This window comes from Tasmannia lanceolata, unplaced genomic scaffold (genome assembly GCF_043159265.1).
Source record: "Tasmannia lanceolata isolate RefF3 unplaced genomic scaffold, GAP_Taslan_0.1 ptg000011l, whole genome shotgun sequence".
Lineage (NCBI taxonomy): Eukaryota > Viridiplantae > Streptophyta > Magnoliopsida > Canellales > Winteraceae > Tasmannia > Tasmannia lanceolata.
The window spans coordinates 24,146,728-24,163,675 of record NW_027518688.1 but is presented as its reverse complement, the minus strand read 5'-3'; the positions used below and the strand labels follow the sequence as shown (position 1 = coordinate 24,163,675).

Genomic DNA, 16,948 nt, shown 5'->3' with positions numbered 1-16,948 from the left:
TTGAAGGGTTAGGATGATCTGATGGAGCTGATTTTTTGGGCACACCCTATCTATGTCAGGACCCATCAAATGAACGCTGATGTAGATAGGGTGTGCCCAAAAAATCAGCTCCATCGGATCATCCTAACCCTTTAATCTATGGACGAACCTTCAGTTGTATTTGTCACGTTTTAAACTATAGGGGTGGTAGTGGATGTGTCAGAAACTAGAGGGGGTGTAAATGTAATTATCCCTAAAATTTAAGATAGGTGTGAATCAAATTCCTATTTAGTTGGCCCCTGCTGTTGATCTGATCTGCCATCACAAGATGAGAGGCTGTGAGTACATGACCCTAAAATTGATCACCATTGATCCTGACGCATTTGTTGGGGCCCACTTCTGCCTTGTTTACCTGATCAGATCCGATTGCAAAGCATATGGCATTTATCTTGATTGGATGATCTTGGCCCTTGATTCAATCAAGCCTAGATCACGCACATTCCACCAAGCAAAGCTAAAACGTTGATTTTTGTAGTTTCTTATACATGAAAATATGATGAAATGTACGTTTGGGAGGGGACCCAGTTCATAGAGGCCCCCTTAGTATGTTTTGCCCCCCTATTAGGAAGCAAAACTGCCTTTTACCATTGACCGTAAAAGCGACCTTCTGCATAATATTTCTCGTTGTTTCTTTTTCCAGAGAGAGAGAGAACGGAGAGAAGAGATGGGTTACATGAGAGCTCGGATAATGAGAGGAGGGTTGTTTTTAAGTGGAGAGCCTTTAGTGGCTAAGCTTGCCACTGTGGCTGAGTACTTGGTATTGCCGGGAGCCATGATCGCTTCCTTGATGTACTGCCCAGATGACCACCCTAACAAGAAGAAGAAGACCACCACCAATTAGTCATCTTCTCAGGTCCTATCCTTTCTCCATTCCACTAACCCTAATTTCCTAAATTAGGATTACTGTTAGGGTTATCCTCTCTTTTGTTCTTTATTATTATTTACTTTTTCGTTGTTCAGTAGTATCTGCAACAAGGGTTTTACTTTTCAGTTGTCTGACCTCTATTTTTCCCTCTTTTTTTTTGGGAGGGGGGATTTTGAAGAAGGTGGTTGATTTCATGATAGATACTCTGCAAATTAAGGGAACAGATGTTAAATTGTTGAAGGTTCTCATATAGGTGCAAGTAGATTTTGATTTCTAGACTGAATTTCCAGATACAAAAAATCCGCGTAGGTTTATAAGTTTAATTAGTCCGTTCAGAAATGAAAGTATGATCAATGAATTTCATATGTTGTAACATGTCGGTTTATAAGTGATGGGGTGTAAAAACTCCAGCCACTCACAGGCTGCCACCTGTCCCAGAGCAGGTAAACTCCAGCCACTCACAGGCTGCCACCTGTCCCAGAGTAGGTGAACTCCAGCCACTCACAGGCTGCCACCTGTCCCAGAGTAGGTGAACTCCAGCCACTCACAGCCTGCCACCTGTCCTGGAGTAGGTGAACTCCAGCCTCTTACAGGCCGCCATCTGTCCAGGACACCTCACCAGGTTTTCCCTATAAAAAGGGATTCAAAGCTCAAACCAATGGGTAATGCGAAAATCTCTTCTCTCCCTAAACTCTTAGACATCTCCCTTCACTCCTGCTCATACTGACTTGAGTGTCGAAGGGCCTGTCCGGAGTAAAACCCGGTCTGGTCTTCTGACCTCGCTTGCCTTGTGCAGGACTCAGCCCTCATAGCAGGACTCTCTCTCGACCACCTCACTCCTCGTTCACTCCGGTCCTTCAGGACTCAGCTCCCCTAGTCATCCAGCTCAGCTCTTACATCACTGCTGTACCTGTTACCGATTTTAGGTCTAACAGATTGGCGCCATCCGTGGGACCCCAGAACTAAAAGCTGTCTTTACACCCCACTCACAAAAATGGCAGGACGCAAGAGTACGCGGATGCCTACTGCGCGGGCGCGGACTACCCAAACCGCGCTACCCCGCAGGACCCGGAGCGAGCGAATTGCATCACTAGTAGTAGCAGCTTCTGCTACAGCAGATCAGAGCCCGGCTCGCTCAGAACATCTGAATCCTTTGCCCACCCCGGAGCAGGTTCAAGCTCTATTTCAACAGATGACAGCCCTCGTTGGGCAGTACCAGCAACTACTTCAAGTACCCCCTCAACCTCCCCCAGAGGCTCCGCGATCTGTCCAAGGAAGGCCAGACGTCCATAGGGGAGAGTCATCACACCATGGTGAGGGCCGAACTCATCATTCCACCAGACAAGTCCCTCACCCCGCGACGAGGCATGCCCAAACAGAGCCTCATCGCCGTGAAAGGTCGCGTTCCCCCTCCGCACAGAGGCGCCGAGCTCATGAAGATCGCGCGCCACCAGCGAAGCGCCGACCTCGTCGTATGAGTCGGGAGAGCCAATCCGGCTCTGCGGCGAGCCGGTCTGTGGAAAGGATCAGGTCCTTGGACCACAGGACGGATCCGCTGCTACAGAGAATGGAGGAGATGGACCATCGGATAGAGGAACTGGCGAAGGACCAGAGCCGTCCCGTCTCCAGGGCGTTCTCAAGTAGGACGCCATTCACTGATGATGTTCTGGGTGCCCCAGCACCCAGAGGGTTTAAAATGCCCGCCGTCCCTCAGTATGACGGCACTACAGACCCCGTGGACCACTTGGAGACGTTCAGAACAATTATGCTCCTCCACGGAGCTTCCGACGGCTTTCTTTGCAGAGCGTTTCCAACGACGCTAACTGGCGCGGCAAGAGACTGGTATTCCAGGATCAAACCGAACTCCATCAACAATTTTGATGATTTTGGAGAGGATCTTGTCCGCCACTTCATGAGCAGCCGCAGGCCAAGGAAAACAACAGCTTCCCTGATGGCCTTGCGACAGGACGACAACGAGCCTCTGAAGGTGTTCGTCCGCCGATTCAACAGGGAGGCACTTCAAGTGCCAAATCTAGATCCCTCAGCAGCAATGAATGCGCTCCTCGCAGGCGCCAGGTCTAATGATTTCCGTCGAGCGGTGGCTCGACAAAATCCGCACTCACTAGCGGATCTTATGGCCGGGGCAGAAGAGTACATAACGGTGGAAGAAACACTGGCAGCTCTTAATTCATATCGGAGGATAACCTCTGAAGAGAAGAATCTCCCTAAGCAGCGCAGGGAGGATAAACCTCCCAGGAGAGAGAAGTCTCCGCCTCCTCAGAGAAGAGAAGAAAACTTCACGCCTCTCAACACCTCCAGAAAGCACATACTGGCGGCGATCAGCGAAGAAGAGTTCGTGAAGTGGCCTGCTAGAATGATCTCCAAGGGAAACAGGAGAGATCCTTCAAAGTACTGTCGGTTCCACAAGGACCACGGCCACGACACAGATGATTGTTGGCAACTCAAGCAGGAAATTGAGCAACTCATCAGCCGGGGCTATTTGAAAAAATATATCCGAACTGACAGCCGCAACCAAGAGCGCAGAGGAAAGAGCCCCCAGGGCCGCAGCCCTCGAAGATCACAGCAGCCCCCTGCTCGGGACAAAACCCCTCAGCCGGCCAATGCGCAGCCTGAGGCACCCCGATCTCAGCCAAGGGGGGTCATCGGTACAATTATGGGTGGGCCTGCCGCTGGGGGCACCTCCTCTACCGCTCGCAAAGCATATGCACGGCGAGTTAACGCCGTGCACACAACCAGCAAAAAGACGAGAACGGAGAATGAGATCTCCTTCTCAGATGCAGATCTGGATAATCTTATCCTGCCCCACGACGATGCACTGGTTCTAACCATGCTCGTTGCCAACTGGGAGGTGAAGAAAATCCTCGTAGACAATGGGAGTTCAGCGGACATTCTATACTACCACGCCTTTGAGAAAATGATGATAGGCGACGACCGTCTGAAGCCGGCGAACTCAAATTTATTTGGCTTCTCCGGAGAGGTCGTGAAAGTGGTGGGGCAGATCGAGCTCCCTGTTCTTGTCGGAGACCCACCTTGTCAAGCTTTCGCCATGGTCAACTTTCTGGTAGTAAGGGCCACTTCGGTCTATAATGCTATCTTAGGACGGCCTGGCCAGAACCTGATTCGTGCAGTGCCTTCGGCTTATCACCAAAAGATGAAGTTCATAACCCCCAACGGCGTGGGAGAAGTTCGAGGAGATCAACCTCAATCCAGGGAGTGCTACGCGATGGCACTCAAAGGCAAAAATGCAGTGGAATCACTGCCAATCGAACTGCTTGATGTAAGGGACGAGCTCAGGGGGACTCAACTCACTGAAGACCTCCTCTCCATCCCGCTATGCCCAGAAGATAGTGAGAAAGTCGCTCTGATCGGCTCCTCTTTCAGCAGCAGCACTCAGCACCAACTCACTAAGTCAAATCGTCCTGCATGAAAGGTGATTTTGTAAATTAAATTTATGTTAATATGAATAATATAATCTTTTTGCAGACTCAGTCTCCCTCTTGTATCTGGAAACCCAGTTCACTAAAACTTGGGTACTTTGGAAACCCAGTTCAATAAAACTCGGGTACTCTGGAAACCCAGTTCGCTAAAACTGGGTACTCGCTGCTTGGATCGCCACGGCTCGTCTCCGCAAAGATCGGGAGCTCACTCCTGGTCTGGAACCAGCCCGGACGCAAAAACCAACGCCGCTTGGAAACCCAGTTCACTAAAACTAGGGTACTCTGGAAACCCAGTTCGCTAAAACTATGGTACTCGCTACTTGGAAACCCAGTTCGCTAAAACTTGGGTACTCTCTGGAAACCCAGTTCATAAAACTTGGGTACCCTCTGGAAACCCAGTTCATAAAACTTGGGTACTCTTTGGAAACTCAGTTCATAAAACTTGGGTACTCTTTGGAAACCCAGTTCAATAAAACTCGGGTACTCTGGAAACCCAGTTCGCTAAAACGGGGTACTCGCTGCTTGGATCGTCACGGCTCGTCTCCGCAAAGATCGGGAGCTCACTCCTGGTCCGGAACCAGCCCGGACGCAAAAACCAACGCCGCTTGGAAACCCAGTTCACTAAAACTAGGGTACTCTGGAAACCCAGTTCGCTAAAACTAGGGTACTCGCTACTTGGAAACCCAGTTCGCTAAAACTAGGGTACTCGCTGCCCGGAAACCCAAGTTCAATAAAACTTGGTCATCCTAAGCCGTTCAGAACATCTCAGGCCGAACTGGATATGACGAGTCTCGCTACAGGACAAAATTCAGTCCGGCCCCAGCCGGACTGGATATAACGCGTTTCAGCAAAACGACAAAAAGCAGTCCGGTCCGAACCGGACTGGGCGCAAGACGACAAAAATCAGTCCGGCCCCAGCCGGACTGGATATAACGCGTTTCAGCAAAACGACAAAAAGCAGTCCGGTCCGAACCGGACTGGGCGCAAGACGACAAAAATCAGTCCGGCCCCAGCCGGACTGGATATAACGCGTTTCAGCAAAACGACAAAAAGCAGTCCGGTCCGAACCGGACTGGGCGCAAGACGACAAAAAATCAGTCCTGTGCAAGCCGTACTCCGAATTCCGGACTGAATACGACACGTCCTACAAAACGTCAGAATCAGTCCGGTCGAAGCCAAAATCCGGACTGCTCCAAGCTCCGGATTGACAAAATCCGGACTGATAAGCTCCGGACTGCTCCAAAATCCGGACTGCTCCAAGCTCCGGACTGACAAAATCCGGACTGCTCCAAGCTCCGGACTGACAAAATCCGGACTGATAAGCTCCGGACTGCTCTAAAATCCGGACTGCTCCAAGCTCCGGACTGACAAAATCCGGACTGATAAGATCCGGACTGCTCCAAAAGCCGAACTGACGAACTCCGGACTGGATCTCCGGACTCATTTCCAGCCGGACTGGCTCAAACTCCGGACTGGATCTCCGGACTCATTTCCAACCGGACTGCCGAACTGGATATAGCGCAAAGCGCTACAGGACAAAATCCAGTTCATCTCAAGCCGAACTGGATATAGCGCAAAGCGCTACAGGACAAAATCCAGTTCATCTCAAGCCGACCAGGACTCGTTGAGATTCGCTACAAGACAAAATTCAATTTCGTCTTTTAGCTGATTGCGCTATATTCAGTTCATCTCAATCCGAACTGGATATAGCGCAAAGCGCTACAGGACAAAATCCAGTTCATCTCAAGCCGAACTGGATAGCGCTACAGGACAAAATCCAGTTCATCTCAAGCCGAACTGGATATGGCGCAAAGCGCTACAGGACAAAATCCAGTTCATCTCAAGCCGAACTGGATATAGCGCAAAGCGCTACAGGACAAAATCCAGTTCATCTCAAGCCGAACAGGATAGCGCTACAGGACAAAATCCAGCTCATCTCAAGCCGAACTGGATATGGCGCAAAGCGCTACAGGACAAAATCCAGTTCATCTCCAGCCGGACTGACGAACTCCGGACTGGATCTCCGGACTCAACTTCCAGCCGGACTCCGGACTGAATCTCCGGACTCAACTTCCAGCCGGACTCCGGACTGGATCTCCGAACTCAACTTCCAGCCGGACTCCGGACTGGATCTCCGGACTCAACTTCCAGCCGGACTCCGGACTGGATCTCCGGACTCAACTTCCAGCCGGACTCCAGACTGGATCTCCGAACTCAACTTCCAGCCGGACTCCGGACTGGATCTCCGGACTCAACGTCCAGCCGGACTCCGGACTGGATCTCCGAACTGGATATAGCGCAAAGCGCTACAGGACAAAAACCAGTTCATCTCAAGCCGAACTGGATATAGCGCAAAGCGCTACAGGACAAAATCCAGTTCATCTCAAGCCGAACTGGATAGCGCTACAGGACAAAATCCAGCTCATCTCAAGCCGAACTGGATATGGCGCAAAGCGCTACAGGACAAAATCCAGTTCATCTCCAGCCGGACTGACGAACTCCGGACTGGATCTCCGGACTCAACTTCCAGCCGGACTCCGGACTGGATCTCCGAACTCAACTTCCAGCCGGACTCCGGACTGGATCTCCGGACTCAACTTCCAGTCGGACTCCGGACTGGATCTCCGGACTCAACTTCCAGCCGGACTCCGGACTGGATCTCCGAACTCAACTTCCAGCCGGACTCCGGACTGGATCTTCGGACTCAACTTCCAGCCGGACTCCGGACTGGATCTCCGAACTCAACTTCCAGCCGGACTCCGGACTGGATCTCCGAACTCAACTTCCAGCCTGACTCCGGACTGGATCTCCGAACTCAACTTCCAGCCGGACTCCGGACTGGATCTTCGGACTCAACTTCCAGCCGGACTCCGGACTGGATCTCCGAACTCAACTTCCAGCCGGACTCCGGACTGGATCTCCGAACTCAACTTCCAGCCGGACTCCGGACTGGATCTCCGGACTCAACTTCCAGCCGGACTCCAGACTGGATCTCCGAACTGGATCTCCGGACTCAACTTCCAGCCGGACTCCGGACTGGATCTCCGGACTCAACTTCTAGCCGGACTCCGGACTGGATCTCCGAACTCAACTTCCAGCCGGACTCCGGACTGGATCTCCGGACTCAACTTCCAGCCGGACTCCGGACTGGATCTCCGAACTCAACTTCCAGCCGGACTCCGGACTGGATCTCTGGACTCAACTTCAAGCCGGACTCCGGACTGGACCTCCGGACTCAACTTCCAGCCGGACTCCGGACTGGATCTCCGGACTCCACTTCCAGCAGGACTCCGGACTGGACCTCTGGACTCAACTTCCAGCCGGACTCCGGACTGGATCTCCGGACTTCACTTCCAGGCGGACTCCGGACTGGACCTCCGGACTCAACCTCCAGCCGGACTCCGGACTGGATCTCCGGATTCCACTTCCAGCCGGACTCTGGACTCCACTTCCAGCCGGACTCCGGACTGGACCTCCAGACTGAACCCTCCGATTCACTTCCACACAACACCTGTCCATCCAGATAAGCGATCAACCACACTATCCCAAGTCACTCAATGACTTGGAAAACTGGGGGGCAACTGATGGGGTGTAAAAACTCCAGCCACTCACAGGCTGCCACCTGTCCCAGAGCAGGTAAACTCCAGCCACTCACAGGCTGCCACCTGTCCCAGAGTAGGTGAACTCCAGCCACTCACAGGCTGCCACCTGTCCCAGAGTAGGTGAACTTTAGCCACTCACAGCCTGCCACCTGTCCTGGAGTAGGTGAACTCCAGCCTCTTACAGGCCGCCATCTGTCCTGGACACCTGTCCAGGACACCTCACCAGGTTTTCCCTATAAAAAGGGATTCAAAGCTCAAACCAATGGGTAATGCGAAAATCTCTTCTCTCCCTAAACTCTTAGACATCTCCCTTCACTCCTGCTCATACTGACTTGAGTGTCGAAGGGCCTGTCCGGAGTAAAACCCGGTCTGGTCTTCTGACCTCGCTTGCCTTGTGCAGGACTCAGCCCTCATAGCAGGACTCTCTCTCGACCACCTCACTCCTCGTTCACTCCGGTCCTTCAGGACTCAGCTCCCCTAGTCATCCAGCTCAGCTCTTACATCACTGCTGTACCTGTTACCGATTTTAGGTCTAACAATAAGTTTAATTTATCGTTTTAGAAATGGCAACATAATCGATAATCTGCAAATATAGTAATGTCTACGTAAGACGGGCTGGAACTAGCTCGGCCCCAGTAATCATTTTCATTCTGTAGAATTAAGAAAGCTTGTTGATATGCACATTTTTTGAGGTCTTTCGAGTACTTTTAAGTTGAAGGTATTTTGAGGTCTTGGTCGAGTCTTATCTCTATATGATCATGAACCTATGATTTAATTTAGACATTTTTGTCTAGTGGTATGATTCTTCCTTTGGTGCAAGAGGTTGCGAGTGTGATTCTCATAACACCCCCATTTAAAATAATTTGGCTTTCCATTTTCAAAAAACAAAACAAAAAGAAAGCAAAACTCAAATATTTGATCACCTGTGGTTTCAACTTTTTTTTGAATTGTACATTCTATATTATTCACGGCTCGATGTATTTTGCTTATTGAAGGCGTCTCATTTACGAAGCATTACAAAGTGGGATCGATGATTGAATTAATGTATTTCGTTTCTGACTTGAAACTTTACATCCAACAGAAGTTCTTGGTCATTGTTGCTTCTTTAGTAACTTTTTCCAATTTGCAGCTGATGTAGTGCAAATCTATTGGTTCTTCAAACCAAAATTGTAGAAAGATGACTTTTGAAGAAAGATTTTTTTATGAATTTTTGCGTTTCAATTTGAATTTAGGAATATTTTTGTTGTTTTTTAGAATATCCATGTTTTGGGAGAGGGCTCTTTCTCGCAGAATCATGGCATGAGCTGATGAAAGCCATGCACCACCTATGTCCACATAGGTAGACCCGGCAAAATGGGACCCGTACCCGCGGGTACACCCTGCCTGCGGAGGTATGGGTACCAATTTCAATACCCGCGGAAAAAAAGACCCGCACCCAACCCGTGCCCGTGACCCGCGGGTGGGTTTGGGTCGGGCGTTGGTGCCCGTGGGTTACCCACCATTCGGTTTTCAACTTTTTATTCTTAAGGCCTAAACACTAAACACTAAAAAATAGACTGTGGGTGGGCCAACAAAACAAGTCAAAACAATCAGCTCATGTGACTGGTATCTTTGGTTGTACCAAAACAAACATTTGTTAAAGTAAATGAAAAATTGTATGATGAACGGGGGTATAAACATGTACTCATCATCCCATCCTTGATATTTGATCCAACAGTAGCTGACTTGTTAAGAAGCTGTTGTTGGATTAAATATCAAGGCTTGTACATCCATCGTACCACCTTTATGTGTTCATACACCCATTCATCATATAATTTCTTTTTGTAAATATATATATATATATATACACACACACACACACACATAATTTCTTCTTTAAATTTGCCGGGTTACCCGCGGGTATACCCGTACCCGCCCGGGTGGGTTCCGGGTTCATGAAAGGCTACCCGTACCTGCGCCGGTATTTCTTACCTGTACCCGCACGGGTTGTACCCGTACCCGCCCGGGTTGCCCGTTTGCCAGGTCTACACGTAGGGCACCCCTCTCTTTCAAGATAGTTCAAGGCATGCCATACGGAAACTTGTATTTTGTATTCTATATCTGCTGGAACACCAAACTTCTTTGCCATCATGATGCAGATCGTACGCCCAATAAGAGGCATATTTGCCCATTAAAACTTTTAGGATTTTTATTTCCATGTCATTTAGTTTCTAGGAATATTATTTCTATGTTTTTAGTTTTAGGGCTTTTAGTTTCTGTGGAATTTTACTTTCTTTGCCTATATATAGGCCACATGTATTAGGGTTTTTAGATTTTGATGATTTTGATGATGAATGAATGAATTGAGAATAGTGATTCTCCCCTTATCCCTCTTCTTCCCTTTATTCTCTTCTCTTGTCTTCTTTCCTAGTGGATTCTAGGTTTCTTCGTCTCTCCTTCCCTCTTTTTACTCTTATTCTCTTCCCCTTCTTTTTTCCTCTCTATCTTATATTTCCCTTCTCTGGACCACATCAGTTTGGTATCAGAGCAAAAGATCCTAGCTCTCTCTCTTCTTGAATCTTGAAAACATCTAACTTCCCTCCAATAGAACCATCCGAGCCCTAGCTGCCTCATGGTCAGACCCTAAACCCTTACCAAACTTTCTCTAAACTCATCCATGTTTCTCAAGTTGTTTGGTGATCCAAACTTGGCAAAAAAAAAAAAAAAAAATTTTGCCCTTGCGGCCACATCTTTGCAGCCACGTGTCACTGCTAGTCATCCCCGTCAACTCCGACACGTCTCCCAGACTTCTCTTCTTCTCCGGGCTCCTGTTCTGTGAAGTTTAGTTAACTCAAGAGCTTCCATTTTTGGGTTTCTTTGACAGCAAGTTAAGTTTTGCTTTTATCAGAGAAGCAAAGCAAATTTCACAAAGGCAAATAGAAAGATAAGTTGCCAAAGTCAATTTCGTACCCCACTTGCTAAGGTAAGTTATTCCATACGATAACCCCCCCTTTTGTTCCCTGGACACCCCTTGTTAATCATTGAATACCTTATACTATAAGGTATATTTTCACCCCCTTTTACTTCTTTAGGCACCCCCCACTTAAGTAACTCTACTTTTACGCCATTCTTACCTTGGGCACCCCTTCCAATTAAGTGAGACTAATTCCACACCCCCCCCTTTATCTTTAGGCACCCCCCATAAAAAGAAAAAACAGAATAAAAAGAAAAAAAAAAACCAAAATAGACTTTTCTTTTTCTCTTTCTCTCTCCTCTCTCCATCTAGTTTCTCTCTCTACTTTCGGGCTATTTCCGCCCGAAATTTGGCCGCGACTTCTACACGGAAGTTGTTCCACACAGAAAGGAGAGCACATCCATCTCATTTTCAGTTGTCTTTTAGTACAATTTCAGGAGAAATCTCAGCCGTCGATCACGTTGCATCTTCCGATTGGCAACTTTCCGACATCCGATCGACGATCCACGAAAAACATTGTTTTCCTTTCGACATCACGGACATATCTTACGGTTGATTTTCTCAGATTCCATTTGGAGGCCATGCAGCATTGATTCGCCCGCACCACGACTGCACCATGGGTTCCATATTTCTATGGTTATGATACCTACTACTATTCCTATGGAGATTACGATGTTGCGTGCCTACAATGGATCAAGGCTCTTGATGCATACCAAGTATTATGGCTATGATCATCAAATGACCATCCGTCGCGTCAAGGATACAGTATGTAGAGATGCCAAGGTGAAATGGAGACAGTTCTTACAAGAGCGCAGTGAATTAGGCATGCCTTATTTTAGTCGATGGCAAGATGTCTGTGATGAGTCCGTGAAGGTATATGCTCGAAAGGCTTATTATCGATATCATCAAAGTCAAAGACAGGTCCAACCCCGAGGAGATTGAGAGCGACACGTTCAAGCTACTTTGGATCAACACTTAGACATGATGGCCGATATGAAGGTAACCTTGAATCGAATTAACAAGCATCTTGGGCTTAAGGCTCATAGGGAGGCCACGACTACCAGAAGTTCATGCTCATCCTACCCGTCTCCTTCCCCTATTGATGTGGTTACATCTCAAGACGGGGAGGAAAATGCCACGACCGATGTTACCGACTCCCATGACATGCCAGACGTAGCTGATGCTAGTGATAGTCCAAATGTTCTTGGTGATGAGGCCGACACTGATAATTCAGTTAGTGGGCGTACGGAGTTTGAGACTATAGCAGAGATAGCAAACATCGGGGCCATGATGAGCATTGCGACTAAGGATGCCGGTTCAACAATAGATGAGCACATGGATAGTATTGACTTTACAGTCAATGCTCTGATCAAGATGATTGTGGAGGTTGAGGCCTAGGATTTCGGTGCACATGATGATTATCATGAGGATTGTCAGTTTGATATCACAGAGCCCCATGAGATACCAGTGGATGATGACCTTCTAGACGATCATCTTGAGGAGGCAGGTGATGGCTTGACACATATAAATACATGTGAGGTGCATGGGGGTACCGATGTTGCAGATGGTCACATTTTTACAGAGGAGATTTTGGCAGACGTTGTTCATGTGGATATGGTGATGCCTGTGGATTTTACATTTGGCTCGACCGAGATATTTTATGTAGTTACCATGAGTGACCATTTACAATCTATGATTGGCCTAAGCCGGGTTGCCACTTTTTTAGTCCATCGCACTTACCCAGATGGACCGCTTCTGATGCCCTATATCAGATGTGACTTCGACGACCTTCTGCTACTACTGCGAGAGTGGGTGATTTACATATTTGATCCATGAGGACTAGAACTCGAGGCGAGTTCTTTTCAACAAGGGGAGAATGATGCAGATCGTAGGCCCAATAAGAGGGATGTTTGCCCATTAAACTTTTAGGATTTTTATTTCCATGTCATTTAGTTCCTAGGAATATTATTTCCATGTTTTTAGTTTTAGGGCTTTTATTTTTTGTGGAATTTTACTTTCTTTGCCTATATATAGGCCACATGTATTAGGGTTTTTAGATTTTGATCATGGATTAATGAAATGAATTGAGAATAGAGATTCTCCCCTTATCCCTCTTCTTCCCTTTATTCTCTTCTCTTCTCTTCTTTCCTAGTGGATTCTAGGGTTCGTCTCTCCTTCCGTCCTATTCTTGTTCTCTTTCCCCCTCTTTCTTCTACTTCTCCTCCCCAGGATCACATCACATCACCTCATAGATCTAACATTAGGATGTTGTCTCGGTACTCATGAGGGAAGGGGGTGGGGAACTAATGCATTAGAATCTTTCGTCAAGCTTACATGGGAACACCCTTTTGATTTAACATGCAACCAGAGGGCATAAAGCAGTTTTCTGTCTCCCATAAGTTTCTTCCTTATGGATAAAAAAAATGGATATTTGATTGGTAACAACTTCTTTATATATATATATATATATATATATATTCTTCTCTTCATTGTCCACATGTCCATGTAATGTAATCACATCTTAATATATGAATGTATCCACAGACTTGTTAACATAGCCTCCTTTGTTTTCTGAATGGTGTGAACATAGCTTCCTTTAGGCTACTCTTTAATTTGTTAATACCGGTCCACATTTTTATCCGTTCATTTAGCACATTTTCGAAGCCTATAACTCGCCATAGCAATTTAATTTTGGCTGTAAGTCTCGACTAATGTGTACCTCATCTGTCAAAATGGATGACTATTGTTACATTGACTAGGTACCAGATGCATGACCTTTGATTACTCTGAAAATGATTTCTTTCCTTTATTACCCTTAAGCTGTGACGCTTTAGGTTAATAGGCAACTTTTCTAAAACTTCATTCCTAAGTGTCGCTACTCTCATTCACTGTAGGCACATTGTATGTTCTTGGAAGTTTAAGCTACAAAGTCATGGTATGGGTTGGGTAAGTTGCACTCGCACTGATATAGGTGATTCATTCATGTCACCCATTAGAGGGGTATATGAGAGAGCTCAGATGGTTGTTTCTGAGTTGAAACTAGGGGTAAAGCTAGTCACCTTCTCTGAATACATCATATTACCGGGAGCCATGATCGCTTTATCGATCTTGATGACCACCCTAACATGAAGACCACCACCAATTAGTGGTCACTTTTGACATCCAATCCTTTCTTTTCTCTCCCACTTGCTACTTTCCTAAATTACTGGGCTATTTTCCCTTTTCATTTTTTTGTTTTCGTTGCCGTCTTCCTATGGTTCGTTTGATTTGATTTTAGACTATCTGGAACTTTGTTTTGATTTTACGGTATCTAGAATTAAGGTTTTAATTTTCAACGGAATGGGTATTTTATTTTTTTTTGAAAATTTGAAGATTGTTGATCTCATGGTCGATGATATCATGATCGATGACTATGTAAATGTGCAACAAAAGGAAAACCGTAGATAGACTACTGAAATTTAAGGAAGAAATGCTAAATTGTTGAAGATTGAGATAAGTGGGCATGCATTTTGATTTCCATATTGAACTTATAGATGCAAAGAGTTGGTGAAGTTTAATTGATCGCATTAGAAATGCAAATGAAAATATGGTCCATGAATTGCAGATGTATAACATGTACGTTTATTAGTTTAATTGATCACTTTAGAACAATATGATCCATTAACTACATATGTAGTAACATGTGTAAGACGGGTTGGAACTCGCTCGGCTGGAGTAGTCATTTTCATTCTCTGTAGTTTAAGAAAGCTTGTTGCTGTAGTCCATTTTCTGAGGTCTTTCGGGTACTCAATATTGAAGAATTTTTTTAGGGCAATGATAAATTCGCAAGCACTGTAGGATAATTCACACCCCTGTTAACGTGAATTGTGGCAGACTTTAACGCTTTTTGACGTCAATCCACATTAAAAGGGGTGCGAATTACCCTATAGGGGGTGCGAATTTATCATCACCCTTTTATTATTTGATTGAGTTTTATGCCAGTATGGGATCATCGATGCGGCATGTTTTAGTGGTATGATTCTCGCTTTTGTCTGCAAGAGGTTGTGAGTTCAGTTCTCTCAATGCCCCCAGTTTAAATAATTTATCATTCAATTTAAATAAAATCTCAAATGCTAGATTATTTGTTGGTTTGACTTTGATTTTATATGCTGTCTTGTTCATGGCTCGATAGTTGTCTCTTATTGAAGGGGTCTCATTTCCAAAGCATTGAAAAGTGGGAACGATGATTAACTGTATCTTACTTTGAACCTGAACATTACATTTAGCACAAATTGTTGGACAATTTTCTGCTTTAGTAATATTTTGCAATTTCCAACCATATTTGGTATCATCTAAATGGTTTAACGTAAAAATATTGTCTTGGAACTCACGAAGAAAAGACCCCCGCCCCAAACACACACACACCCACGTCCCCCCCGGCGTGGGGTGGGGTGGTTTGGGTTAATGCCGTAGAATCTAGATTCACTTCCTTTCAATTTTTGTGGGTGAACTCTGTTACACTATCGCTGATGCATATATAACTTCATAAAGCTAACTTTGGAGCATCCTCTTGATTTAACGCCTATCCAATGGGCACAATACACTTTTTGTCTCCCATATGTTTCTCTCCTCTGAGTACAAAATGGGTATTTTATTGGTAAGTACTCGATAAAGACATTCATCTCAGTATCTTTATTAACTTCATTTCTTACCAGTCCATATACTCACATTTTATCTGTGTCAGTGTGTCCATAGACTTGAGAAAGTAAATCCCTTTTAGGCTAAGATTAATTTGTTAAAATATGTATACTTTTTTATCCGTTAATTTAACATACGTGAAAAACCAACAAACCTGCATACCAATTTAATTTCGGCTGTTAAAGTCTCGACTAATCTTTACCTCATATCCAAATGGATGACTGCTGGAACATCGACTCAGTGCCAAACATATGAATTGTGATTACTTGACAAAGACTTCTTTTCTTTTTTACGCTTAAGCTTTTCCACTTTAGATTAATAGGCAATTTTTATTCAAAAACCATGCCCCAAATGATTTCTAATCTGAGAGTGTAGCACAATGTGTTGTTTGCTTACCCAAGTTTCATACCTAGGAGGCAATAGGAATCTCATTCCTCATGATCAGAGGGGAGGGGTGGATGTTTTTTCATCCTTGGTTTTAACTCGATTTTGGTTGCAGATTATAACATGATTGATTCAAACCATGCGAGGGTCTCATATTTATTATTCATCTTAATTAGAGGCATTTGTTTCTTATCAGGATTTCGCCTTGATCTTGTTATATATTATCTAATGATTTCTTTTTCTGATGCAGAAATCGTTGTGTGTTACTGGTGAATGGATTGTCAGTCGGCATGTTGGTTTGAGGTAATCTTAGTTCTTCTATATAGGTTTTTCATTTTGGTGTCATCCTACTTGTGAGATTCATATGGAGTCTAGGGTTTCTGGTGCTGACAATCTACAGTTGAATAACAGGGGATATTCAGTTTCTCTGTTTGCTTGTTTTTGTAGTTGAAGGTTGGATCCAACTTCATTTATTTTACTGAAAATAGGAGTGGACCGACTGGTGGTCAATTCTAAACTATGATTACAATCTCTAGTTAAATAACAGGGACTCTTTTATGAGTTCCGGGTTTCACAAAATGCAAACAATGGTCCACTGATTGCACTCCTATCGTTTGTTTGCACTTGTATTCGTGATTAAATTGAGTTGAGGGACAATCAGGAGATCCTAACCGTCCAATTGGTAAACTACGAGATGGACCGTTAAAAAAACATAGGACATGTATGTGTAATTGAGACCATTGATCTTGCTTACATCATCCGGAGACCCACATGGTCTTAGTCCCATTCCCAAAGCCCAAAGGGCATCCATCCTTAAGATAAAGAACTACAAAAATCAATGGCAGAGTTCTTCTTGGTGGATCCAAGATGAAAATCGCATTTGTAGCAAAAAAAAATCATAAATTGGGAAAAATAAGATTTGCCAACTCAAATATATAATTCAACATGTTATATCGTCCATTATATTATG

At 45.5% G+C, this 16,948-nt stretch overlaps 1 long non-coding RNA gene across 1 annotated transcript; it reads left to right on the top strand.

The window, feature by feature from the left end:
* The first annotated feature begins 161 nt into the window (after positions 1-161).
* On the top strand, positions 162-16,566 carry LOC143886728 (uncharacterized). The gene is made up of 2 exons (XR_013253907.1): positions 162-892; positions 16,229-16,566. It is a non-coding gene; the product is annotated as an uncharacterized LOC143886728 (long non-coding RNA).
* The last annotated feature ends 382 nt before the right edge of the window (positions 16,567-16,948 follow it).